The sequence below is a fragment of the Athene noctua genome, chromosome 3 (genome assembly GCF_965140245.1).
Source record: "Athene noctua chromosome 3, bAthNoc1.hap1.1, whole genome shotgun sequence".
Lineage (NCBI taxonomy): Eukaryota > Metazoa > Chordata > Aves > Strigiformes > Strigidae > Athene > Athene noctua.
The window spans coordinates 83,780,869-83,791,292 of NC_134039.1; the positions used below are offsets into that span (position 1 = coordinate 83,780,869).

At 49.1% G+C, this 10,424-nt stretch overlaps 1 pseudogene; it reads right to left on the reverse strand.

The window, feature by feature from the left end:
* LOC141958742 (store-operated calcium entry regulator STIMATE-like) overlaps positions 1-1,793 on the reverse strand; it is a 36,596-nt pseudogene extending 34,803 nt beyond the window's left edge.
* Between the last annotated feature and the right edge of the window lie 8,631 nt (positions 1,794-10,424).

A 10,424-nucleotide genomic window follows, 5' to 3' on the forward strand; every position in this document is an offset into this window, starting at 1 on the left:
CAGTCAGCCAGCTGGGACTGCCCAACGTCCTGCTGGGCTGGAGGAAGATGCAAATTAAAGTTCTCTGGAATGTTTTTGATTCTGCACACACACCACAAGGATCCCACACCTCCCAGCTGCTGGCATCTTTTCCTCCCCAGGAGAGGCTGCCAACTGAACCGGCCATGCAAACAGCCTAGAAGTCGCTTCAAAGCAAGTTACTACCTAACAGAAAGCCCTTGGTAAGCCTGCTACAACCACCCTGAGTTAGAAGTCTGCATACGAACAGCCCCAACAGCAGATCTGAGAAAGTCTCCAGCCGTGAGCACATGAGCGGGGCACAGATAAGAAACATCTGGGGTGAGTTAGGGACCACCAGCCCAGGGGAGGTGCTGGGGTTGAGATCCCAAGGCTGTAAACACATCTGCTTCTGGGGTCCCAGCCAGCAGTTTCCTTCACAGCTTTAGTCATCAAGCAGATTCACAACGAAACCGCCTAGGATCAGCTTTCGTTTTCTCCTCATTAACCAAGAGGTTGTTAACGTTCAGGGAAATATCAGCCCTTGCACCTGGGGGAGGACAACAGCTAGCCCAGGGTTGATGATTTACTAGCAGGAGTTCTGTACCCTTCATCCACAGGAGTTATTTTGATATGATTAACTGACATCCTTGATTTTATGGGACACCCCATGGAGTTTACGGGGCAATTAACCCATATGTGCTCATCACTGAGGGGGACAGACACAAATTGAGCTAATCTTACTGTCAATGACTGATGAAACACAAGCGGTGAAGTGTTACAACCGGGCTACTCCAGCTGGAAAAAGCTATCAGTTATCCGAGGAAGAACTTGTTGCAGTTTTCCCTGGCAGCTTGGTATTAACCACAGCGCTGGAGCCTTTGAAAGCGGTTTCCAGGAGGCAGACAGGGACAAGTAAGCCTCAAAATCTGCAGCTACTTAGCCAGAAAACTTGGGAAGTTTTAGCTCACCATCACTGCAGGCTTTTAAGCAGGGAAAACAGATCAAGTTCTGGCACGTTATTCAACTTGTGTTAAATGATTTAACCCAGAAGAAGAGCAACGCAGACGTTACTCTCAGTAAAATGCAGCTGCAGCACAAAACAACAGTAATTTTTTTTTTTTTTCATTATTAGTGCTCCTCACCTTTTCTCACTACTACCCCTTCACACTAATCGGCAAAACACTCTTCCCTCAGTAACCTCCTTCCCCAGCCTCTCAAGCTCTAAAACTTTAAAAGTTTAAGCCAAGTTAAACAAACCCCATCACTCTAATCGAGCAACACCGTATCCGCAACCGCCCGCTTTTCGGTGGCCTCTTCCTCGTGAGCCATCGCATCACACCGTTACTTTTCACGTTTCGTTAAAACTTCCGAAGCGGGGCCGAGCGATCGCTCACCCACAAGCGGAGCCCGTTTTGGATTAATTACAGCCGCAAATTGGAGGCGCTTCGCTGCCGCCAGATGAAGGCTCGAAAGGAGTTCTCAGAAGTGGCAGCGCGGTCCAGCGGCCGCCGCAAACCCCCGCCCTTCCCTCCGCCTTCAACCCGACAGGGAGAGAACCGCAAAACCTGGGGCTGGCAAAATAAATAAATAAATAAATTTAAAAAAATATATTAAAAAAAAAAAAGGGCGGGTGCCCGCGGTACTCACGCATGAGGGTGCTGAAGGCGCAGAGGGCCAGCAGCGCCTGCAGCAACACGCCGAAGCGGCCCAGGAGTGCGCCGCTACCGCAGCGCTGCGCCGGGCGCGGGGCGGCCATGGGGAGCGCGGAACGGGGCGCAGAGGTGCGGAGCGGAGCGGCCCCGCCGCGCACAAAAGCGCCTCCAGATGCCACCGCCCCCCCCCGCCTGCACGGCCCCCGGGGGCGGCGGCTACAGCCGGGGGCGGGGGAGGGCGGGGCGGGGGTGGGGATGGGGATGGGGATCCAGGGGGGAATGGGGATGGGGATGGGGATCCAGGGGGGAATGGGGACGGGGACGGGGATGGGGATCCAGGGGGGAATGGGGACGGGGATGGGGATCCAGGGGGGAATGGGGACGGGGATGGGGATCCAGGGGGGAATGGGGACGGGGATGGGGATGGGGATCCAGGGGGGAATGGGGACAGGGATGGGGTTGGGGATCCAGAGGGGAATGGGGACGGGGATGGGGATCCAGGGGGGAATGGGGACAGGGATGGGGATGGGGATCCAGAGGGGAATGGGGACAGGGATGGGGTTGGGGATCCAGGGGGGAATGGGGACGGGGATGGGGATGGGGATCCAGGGGGGAATGGGGACAGGGATGGGGATGGGGATCCAGGGGGGATGGACATGTGGAAAGGGGATGGAGATGGAGAGGGGGATGGGAATGAGAATGGGGATGGGGACAGGGGCAGGGATGGGGATGGGAATGGAGATGGGGATAAGGAGGGAGGTGGGGATGGAGATGGGGACAGAGGTGGGAGTGGAGATGGTGATGGGGATGGAGATGGAGATGCAGATGTGGACGAGGACAGAGATAGGGACAAGGATGGGGAGAGAGATGGAGATGGGGATGGGAATGAGAATAGGGATGGGGACAGGAACAGGGATGGAGATGGGGGCAGAGATCAGGATAGGGAGGGAGGTGGGGATAGAGATGGGGATGGAGATGGGGACGGTAACAGAGATGGGGATGGGGACAGAGATAGGCATAAGAATGGAGACGGGGACAGGGATATAGATGAGGACAGGGATGGGGTTGGGAGCAGAGATGGGGACAGGGACAGGGATGGTGATAGGGGTGGAGACGGTGGTGGGGATGGTGACAGAGATGGGGGCAGGGACTAAGATGGGGACAGGGATGGGGATGGAGACAGGGACAGGGATGGAGGTGGAGATGGGGATCAGGGGTCCTGGTGGAGACTGGTTTGCCAGGTTGGGGAAGTTGTGGAGAGGTTTGGGGTGCTGGGTTGGGGGATGGTCCTAATGGGGATAGGGTATCTGGGCTGCGTGCGTGAGGATTCTGCTGGGGTTTGGGATGCTGAACTGAGGGAGTCCCAGAGGTGTTTGATGTGCCAGGATGGGGAGGGCCCGGTGGGGTTTGGGGTGCTGTGTTGCAGGGGTCCTGGTGGGGTTTGGATACTAGGCTGGGGTAGAGGGACCCAGCAGAGTTTGGGGTACCAGGTGGAGATGATCCTGGCAGGGTTTGTTGTGCTGGGTTAGGGGGAATCCTGGTGGAGTTTTGGGTACCAGTCTGGGGAGGGTAGGAAGGTTACCAGGGTGACTGGGGGTACTGGGCTGGGAAAGATAGAGTGAGTCCCAGCAGGGCTTGTGGGAACTGGGGAGGGGGGGCTGTGCATGAAATCATCCTAGCAGGGCTTTGGGGGTGCTGGTCTGGGAGCATGGGGCTGTACAGCAGGGTCAGGGGTGCAGGCATAGTGTGAAGAAAAGATTGTCCCAGTAAGGATTTGGGCTTATGGGACTGGGAGAGGAGGGGGATGGTGCTAGTCAGGGATTTGGTGGTGCTGGGCTGGGAGAGCACGGAGTCAGCCCTGGGGGGGGGAGTGAGGGTGCTGGGCTGGGGGCTCCCAGAATGCTGAGGGCTGCAGCACTTGCCCTGGTTGGAGAGGCTGAGGGAGCTGGAGAAGATCTCGACAGCTTTGGGGCAGCCCATAGCAGCCTGCGGATCCCGTAGAGAATGACATCGGGACGACAGAGCCAGATGCTTCCCAGTGGTGTGTGGTGGGAGGACAAAGAACAACGGGCATCAATGGAAACACAAGAGGATCTGGTTGGATGCAAGGAAAAGCTGTTTTCTCCAGGACAGAAGTGACACAGGCTGCCCCATGATGCTGAACAGGCTTTGTCCTTGGAGGTTTTCAAGACCAGATTAAACCTTGAGCATCCTGGTCTGATCTCAGAACTCACCCTGATTTAAGAAGGAGGTTGGACCAGACGTCTCCCCAGGACCTTTCCAACACAAATTATCCTGTGGCCCTATTCTTGTGGTCTGTGGCGAGATGATCTGAGACATTGCAGGGTCTGCTGATGGAGTGAGGATCTCACACTGCAGCCTCAAACCTGGTTTTTTGCTAGTCTGCGTAATACTGGTCTCATTTTCCTTTACAGCCTCCTCCCCAGAGCGTAGATTTCATTTTCTCTCTCTTTTCAGTATACCTGAGACCATCTTTAAGGAGCACTGAGGTCACACGCTGGAGTTTTCCTCCCTGACTTTGAGAGGCAGAAGCTTGCATTTAGTTACTAAGCCAGAGAGGCCGCAAATCTCATCATATCGTATGAGCAATGGCCTCAAAGCCAACGGTAAACGTTACGAGACAAGAAAATCATGGGAGCTGGCCTGCTTCCCACCTAGGTCCTGTTGACAACAAAGGTTATGTAGGGGCTTGGGAATCCCCTGTGCTGGTGAGGTCAGCAGTGCCAGGCACTTTGGGCAGAGGTTAGACAGCCTGGCTGGGGGCTCATCCCTCCTCCTGTTGCTGCCTGCACTGAATTTTCCCAGCCCCTCAAGTGAACCAACACATCCCTTGGTACCAACGTGCTGACTCCACATCGCTGAAATAACCCCCGTCACAAATAGTCCCTCTTTTTTTTTTTTTTTTTTTTTTCCCCAAGGTTTAATTGAATTTTGGGTTGATAGTTGTTCATTTAGCTCACTGATTTTAATCATGGTTTAATCATGAGTTCAGCCAGCAAGCTGGAAGTTTGATCTTGCTCACTCATTTTCAGCTGATTTTATATGTGTAATTGTTAGTTTCATAAAAAGGCTCATTCCCCTGAGTTGGTAAATCTGATGTGTCTTGCAATCAGTTGCCTTTATATTAAATTCTAACTCAAATATTAAAGTTGATACTCTTGTATAAGCCAGTGGAACACACCGTATGTGGAAGCATCTATTAAGCAAATGCATATCTTAACACAGATTTACTCAGGCTCTAACATTTTGTGTTTTCTCAGATTTCCTAGGCTGCTGATAAAGAACCATTTTCAAGAATTGGTTGCTGGATGATAATTTTTCACCTGGGAATTGCCTCAGACTCTATTTGCCCAGGTACGGCACAGCAATTGGCAAACGCACAGAAAAAAAAAAAAAAAGACATTTAAACTAGATCAGTGTTTCTTAAACAAAATTTAATTTTCTATGAAAAACCTGCAAGTTATCTGTAAGAGACAGCATCAGTGGATTGCATGCGTCTGCACAAGGGGATGGTTTCCGTGAGGCTTTCTCCAAACTAGTTGTGCCTCCTCACTTTTCTTGTTAGCACAATTAATGGTCATTTCTCCCTGCTGCTGCATTCCGCAGTGCAAAGTTGTCTGAGGCTGTGTTTGCAAGTGCTGATACATTTAGGAGAGAGCACAATACCTCATACGTGTGAGAACACTCAGGCTATAAGGGGCAATAAACAGAAAACCCCTTGAGTTCCCCCCTCGTTGCAGGAGGAGGCAGATACCCTTTAGTGGCTATTGCTGCGCGACACTCCACCGTGAAACCACAGCTTTACTTTATCAAAAGCATGATTTGCACTTCAAAATATTTGGATTTTTCTGAACCCAGGCAAAATGCCCTTAAGGCTCAGCTGTAACTGAGGTGGAGTCTGGGAGTGCTGGCTACTAAATTCTGCGATGTTATTTGGGCAATTAAGATGCCCCACAGCTGTCTCCCTGTTTTTCCTCCCCAAGGTTTTCCATCTCTCCTCAGATGCACAGGAAGGCACTGGATTCAGTTTACACCAGGCACCATTCCCAAAGTGTTTGTCCTCCTGGCTGTGAGCAGCAAGGGCAACCCAAATATTAAGTTGGTGACCCTCAGGTGCCGCAGCTCAACCGGTTATTTTCCTTAGGGAAATTCTTCCTTTGGGGCTGTGGATTTTATCCTGAGTTGATGCAAAGCTGTTTTGCAAGCAGGGAAGCTGAGAGAGAGAATATGCTCCCTTATCTGTTCAGGGTAAGGGTCTCCAAAGCCGTGCGGTGGCAGGACTTGCCAGCCAACGTCAGCAGCAAGAGTGACAGAAAAGAGAACTGCTGCAATTCTTCTCTTTTCCCTTAACCTTGGTTGGACAAATGTCTGGAGAGTCTCAGAGTGCATTGGTCAGTTTATGCTGATTGACTTCAATCTATCCATTGATCTTTGTGAGATTACAGAGATATGGGTGAGAAGTATTGATGGTGTTTGACCAAACAGCGAACTAAGAAAAAGCCAACCAAGTGAGTAGTCAAGCATGAAATTTCCAAAGAGATAAAAATTAATATAGGTGTAATTAAAGCAAAAGAAAAGACCCAAGAAAACTGAATTTAAATATTAGGCCATGTGCATAAGCATAAAATCAAAGCCAAGACACCAAAGTAGTTTCAAGTAATAAAAGATGCAAAAACCAATCCAGGCAATTCTGTACATGAATGAATGCAAGAGGATGGAGTAAATCTATGAATTCTCAGAGAGTGGAAAGCTAAATAATGGAAACCTCAGAAAATACCTTATTTTTTTTCACCCTTCCAAAAAGGATTAGCAAGCAAAATTCATTTAAAACAATGGGAGCAGAGACAGTGCACAGCAAGAACAGGTTAAGAGATGAGAGGAGGCGAGTCTGATGTATTCAAGGGCCTGAAGAAACCTGTGCAGGAGTAGATGTGAAGTGAGCAGAGTAAAGTCTGGCTCCTCGGAAGTTATCACAGGGGACTTGGCGAGGAGGTTTTGGAGGACTGGAGAAGGGCAAACGCTGTGCCTGCCTGTGAGATGGAGGGGAATGAGAGTCTGGGGAATCAGAGACCGGCCAGCTTTATTCCAGTAGCCAGGAAGGTACTATTAAAAATTATCAAACAATCAATTTATAAGCACCTAGAGGATAACAAGGTAATAAAAAACAGCCGACGTGGATTTGACAAGAATAAATCATGTCAAGCCAATTTCATTTTCTGCTCTGAGAGGATGACTGGCTGTATCTTGACTTGGGGAAGGCTTTTCTTGCTGCCCTACTGACTCTCTCATAAATAAGCAGGGAATATATATGGCTCCTGTGAGCTCTGCAGGAGCACCACCTCCAGACAATCCCCCACCAACTGCTCACAAAGCTGTTTTTTGCTGCACCCAAAGAGGTTCAATGGCTCTGAAGCAGGCATCTAAAGTTAGGTAAGGTAAGCTACACCCTTAGGCAACCATCAAGGATATCAAGCTAGAAGAGTCTGCAAACATTTGGGAGGTTAGGGTGAGAATTAGAAATGTTTTTGTTAAACAGGAGGGGTGGTTCGAAAGTCAACAGCACGAAATGTAATGAGTGATAGGGAGGGAAGGAGGCAGGAGGTGGCAGAGCTGGCTGGGAAGAGGATCAGGAGCTGTAAATAGCCTGCAGACAAAATGTGAGTCAACAGAAAAGGTGTTGGGAGGAAAGTACATCCTGTTCTGGGAGGTTATCTGGAGTGTTTTATAGAAAACTTGGGGTAGTTGCTGGGTTCAGCCCAATTTTGTTATTGCACGAAGATGTATACATGCTGGAGTCTGGAGAAAGGCAAGAAGAATGACAAGAATTTGAGAAGATAGGAATTAGAAAGCAAATGAGATTTTTTTTTTTTTTTCTCACAGAAAAACCCACAGGAATAATAGATGTCATTGGAGGAACAGGGTTTGTGGCCAAACTATTCCAGTACAGAGAAAGCTACTAGAAAAAGTTGTCAGAGAAAGTTATTAGAATAGTTCTTTACGCCTACCTGTTCATTTCTCAAAAGGACAGCACCATTATGAGATGTTTATGCATCTTTTTCTGGCTGAGAAGACAGTGACTGAGAAAACCAGATGTTCATTTGGGGCTTAAAGAGAGCTTTTACATTCACTTGAGTTGTAGGCATGATGGAACCCATCACCACTGGCGTCAGGGCAGGGGGGGATATCTCATTGCTCGTTAAAACCTAACCTCGACTGGGGACATCACAGCTGGGCACCTGCTGGGCCATTCCTGTGTGGTGTGAGGGAGGCATGTGGGGCTCAACACATCAGTGAAGAGCAGCAGCATGGATCAGTGCAAGCATTTGGGGCTAGACAGATCCTGTTAGAGAAATCAGCAGTGCCATTTGTCAGAAAACATGTAAAATAAGTGCACTGTGCTGAAATAGATTAGAGTGCACTTTTTTTTTTTTCCCTCCCCCAGTAATCCTGCTCTATTTTATCCCACAAGTGTTGAGACTCTGTTCATTTTCTTCCTGACCTTTGGTACTTCCATTGCAAAGGGCTGCCTGTATTCCTTTAGGACAACATGCTTTTTTGTTTGTTTTGGCCCTTGTTTGAAACAACAAACCAGTTATATGTTACAAAAAAAGGGTGTTTTGGAGCACTGAGAATTGTCCAGCCCAGTGCAATGGCTAATGGCCACTGCCTGCATGTCATCCCTTCCCACACCCAACTGTCTGGGATGTCTGACATGCCACGCAGGTCCCGGCTTACACGCAGAGCCCTCAGTGTGGCTGGGCTCTGATTCCAAAACAGACCTGGGGGAGGACACATTTTTCAAGGCTTCCTCACTTCAAGGGCACTTAGCTGTGAAAAGCTGCTGGCTTGGGATCAGGCAAAATACTCGGCACTGGGCCAGGGGCTCCAGTTTATTTGCATTTGCCACTCCTTGCAGCAGCTGAGATGGAAATAAGAGTGCAGGAGATGGTGTTCCCCTCTGTGTGCAAAGACCTGCTGGGTTTTTTAGGGTCTTTTTTGTACATTACTTTTTTGTACATTACTTTTTTGTAATGTTGCCATGGCCTTGGATGCCCTTATAGCAGCCCTGGTACAATCACAGGGAAAAAAAATAAAAAACCAGTCCCTGCTCTGTATGAGCTACTCTTGGGTGGGATCCATCTCACCTGGTTTTAGGTGTCCCCTGTTGAGATGTCTCCTGGTTCCTTTCACAGCCACTGGAGACAAAGAGCCTCTTGAAGGACATCTTCCTCTAATTCATTCTGGTCAGCTCTCAGATGAAGTAAGTCTGCTCCATCCGCAGGCAGTTCAGCGATGGCCCCATGTGTCAGAAAACAGTCGCAAAACCATGAGTGCTGATTTTTTTCTAACAGCACAGTGTTGGGTTTTTTGCAACTCACTTGCCCCATAAGCACTCAGGTGTTTTGTACCCCAAAGGTTCTCAGTGTGATGGTGGTGGGGATGAGGAAGAGGCAGTGGCAGGTCTGAGGTGGTTATTGTGGTAAGTTGGAGGAGGGCACAGGAAACTGCCCTTTCCAGGATGACAATCATTTAAATTATTAATCTGTTTTTATTTCTCATCTGATGGAGAAATTGCTTCTGAAAACAAGGTCTCTTGAGAAAACCTCCTTTAACTGATACCCGGAGCAGACATTATTCATACTGCCAGCAGCAACAATCCCTGCTGATTAAATAGTAGATAGACCTTATTCTTGCTGCATTACCCATTTTTACAAGGCCCAGCACATTTAACACTCAGTTCTAGGTTATATTCACAAGCAAGAGGCCAACATCGGGTTTTTTATATCAGCTGAGACTTGATATTGCAGGATACTCCAAGGAGTAACTGTCAAGATAATTCTTTTGTATTTCCAATAAGCGCTTTAGCTATGTTATTATGAGATGTTCAACGTCTTGCTCTGAATGGATGGGAATAATTTCCCACCTGACAGGGCCTGTGGCACTGTTGGCATGCTGTGGTTGGCTTGGAGCTGAGGCTCTCAAACACTGTTTGCCCAGCTCACCCCTGGCCGTGTAAGACAGCAGGGCAGGAGAAAGTGGCTTTCAGGTCTGTGTCGAGCTGTGTTGATATGCAGAAAGAAGCAGGTCTCAGCCTCCCTTTTCCCTCTGCTCATTCAGAACACCTCAGCTGTGCAAATCAGTCTATGAGCATGTCCCACTCACCCTTCACCTCTGCTAGGAGGAAAAAGTGGAATGTCCTACATAACCACAGAGGAACCTCCTTCAGATCCCACCATCCCCATGGGGATGATGAGCCTCCATCAGGGCTGACCCTCTCAGATTCATATATCACCCTACATCTGTATAGGGACAATGGTTCTGCTTCACCCTGCATCCCTACGGGGATGATAATCCTACACCACCTCAGTGGCTACAGGCTTCAATGATGGTGGTAGAGCTCATCTTTACCAGTGGAAGCAATTGGAGGCCAGACCCCACTCCCCCAGTCATGCACAGAGCTCACAACAGCAGAAAAATCACCTTTCTTCCTTGCTGGTCCCCTGGAGTGCAGAGCCCATCTTGGGCTGATCCGTGCATGTACCGTTAGTAGGACTCCAGCTTCAAGGAGACATGATTCAATCATTAAGACCGTGGACTGAAACTCCAGTTTCAGTGGGCTGGTTTTTTGCTACAATATTCGTACATTATCTTGGACCAGTCAATAAATCATTCTGCATTTTCCTCTTCCTCTGAGTAAACTGGAGGACAACCACAATTCTTCCAATTTTTCACATTTTGAGGACGCCTTAC